Here is a 2,736-nt window from a genome sequence, read left to right as displayed (position 1 = left end):
ACAAATGCTTTTTATGATTTCTCATTGAATTATTGAAACAGTGTATAACTGCTAGTTGTAAATGAATATTTATAAGGCTTTGCCCATTTCTTTTGAGCCTCTGGGCATATTTGTATGCATTTGCGACTTGGAAGGGGAAATCAGCTTTAAACATAGTAACAGACTATATTTCAAAAGGCTTTTGGAGTAACTTTGAAAGGGAATGTTAACTTTCCAACTAGTGTCCTGCAAGTGGCTGTTTTGATACTGGACTTGAATAGAGTGTTATGAGGTAAGAAAATTGCTTTTATTTCATTTAATTTTCTCTTGGGACCATGGGAAGTTAGAGTGGCTGCATGTTTCATTACAGTATTTTAGGGTGTTCAGTGGTACTGTTTTTCCTTTCAGTGTTGGCACAGGCCAGTGAGTCAAGAATTATATTTTCCTTTACTGTTTTAGCAGTAACTTGAAACTACAGGAGTTTATTAGATATACGAATCCAAAACTCCAAAAACCTTTAACTTTGAAAATTTTCTTTTGGTTAAGCAAAGCCTGTTTTTATTTCTTCTTCCAACAGTGCTTTATATTGTTTGGATATCTTGTTTAGGATTGATTTATTTTTCAGGGTAAATTCAGTTACTGAGAGAGGAATTGAACCAACCTCAGCATTGCATTCTAAAATGAGGCAGTAGTTGGCACTCAACCTTTTATTAGCAGAAAATTGTTAGTTTCAAATTAGAGTGTTCAACACTGCTTCCCTCTCATTCATACACGTCTTCATTAAGAAGAAATACTCTTTGTCTACAGCCCTAGTCCAACTTTTGCATGTAAAAGAAGAATGGAGGATGCTTGCTTGTTAATGCAGACTTCTGGGCCCCACCCCAGTGATTCAATTCAGTAGGTATTATGGGGGGCTGGTTTCAGAAATCTATGTTTTAAACAAACACTTCCAGGTAATTCTGTTGTAGGGGACTACGCTTTGAGAATACGGCTCTAGGAGAATGAAGAATGTAGTTTTATTGCCATGCTTTAAGATGGCATTAATAATAGTTACTGTTTACTGGGAACTTGTTATTTGCAAGCTCTGTGCTAGTATTTTACATAATTCCTCACAACATCCTGCAAATGTAGGTATTGTTTTGCCACTTTACAAAGGAAGAGACCGAAGCACACAGAATTCAAATAACTATCACAAGTCACACAGCATGTAAATATCGGGGCTATGATTTAAACTAGGTTTCTAAAGTACCTGCTTCTGCATACCTAATGAGTATACAGCTGGGTTTTTGTGTCTCTCCAGTTAACCTAATGCATGGGTAAAAAGACATCAGGGGTCAGTGGAATAAACCAAGGTGTAGGACAGATTGATTCTGGGTCCTAAGCTGTTGTAGCATGGAGTCATGGAAATAACATTGGAATATTAAAAGGTGACCTTCATTCTAGTCTGTGCATTCTCATTAGCCAGAAAGAAGACTGGATAGGTCTCTTCCCTTCCTGGCCTCCATTTCATTCATTTGTGAAACAAGAGACTCAATGTTCTCTGTAGAAAACCTTTTTTAGAATCACTTGAAGAATTTGTTTAAAAATGCAAATTCCTGGGTTCTACTCTCAGATTAAGTGAATCAGAAGCTTTGGTGTGGGAGACCATGGAACCTGCAGTTTTAATAAATGCCCCAGTGATTTGCATGTTGGAGAATCACCACACCAGGTCACTGTGCTCTCATGTGGTGGGGATGCTCCACGATTGGTCTTGGAGTTGTGACTTCCTTGGGTGTGACTAAAATAAGCCAGGTGGTGCCATGGACATCATAAATACAAATTATGTAAGTGAAGGCACTGCTTCAGTCAGGCTATAAAAGCTATTTTGAAAGAGGTAAGGAAAAAGTAGGATTGTAACGAAGAAAATTTCCTTTGCAGGTTAAGCCTTCATTTGGAACTGCTTCCCGTATGTTACAAAAAGTAATAATAGCTAACCTGTGTCACTGACTGTACCTGGTACTATTTTAAGCACTTTATATACATTATCTCAATGAATCTTTCCCATTGTGACATCCGGCTAGTTTTCGTGGCTAAGAGTGTACTTTCTAACATCCATGAACATTGTGGTCCCCACTTGAAGTTTCACTTTGCATGTTCAGTGATATGGTTTGGCTCTGTGTTCCCACCCAAATCTTATCTCAAATTGTAATCCCCATGTGTCCAGGGAGGGACCTGTAATCCCCACCTAGTGACGGAGGGAGGTGATTGATGATGGGTGTGTTGTACCCCATGCTGTTCTCATGATAGTGAGTGGGTTCTCATGAGATCTGATGGCTTTACAAGTGTTTGAAAGTTCCCTCTTCACTCGCTGTCTTGCCTGCTGCCATGTAAAATGTGCCTACTTCACCCTCTGCCATGATTGTAAGTTTCCTGAGGCCCCCCCAGCCATGTGGAACTTTGATATAATTAAATGTCTTTTCTTTATAAATTACCCAATCTTGGGTATTTCTTTATAGTGGTGTGAAAATGGACTAATACATTCAGAAACCATTATCTGTTATTCTTTAATGGCAATCTCTGAACACTTGTAATTTCCTTCTTTTCCAAAGAATTACTGTAGACCCAAATTTTCATCATTTGAGTGTAGCACATTCAGAAGTACACCAATTGCAAGTATACAGCACAAATTATGATCAGCTGATGAGCATGTACAAATAACCCCCATTAAGACAAGAAATAGAACATAAATAGCAACCCTGAAGCCTCTACCTGCACCAC

This window comes from Nomascus leucogenys, chromosome 2, assembly GCF_006542625.1.
Source record: "Nomascus leucogenys isolate Asia chromosome 2, Asia_NLE_v1, whole genome shotgun sequence".
Classification (NCBI taxonomy): Eukaryota; Metazoa; Chordata; class Mammalia; order Primates; family Hylobatidae; genus Nomascus; species Nomascus leucogenys.
Note: the sequence above shows the minus strand (reverse complement) of the source record.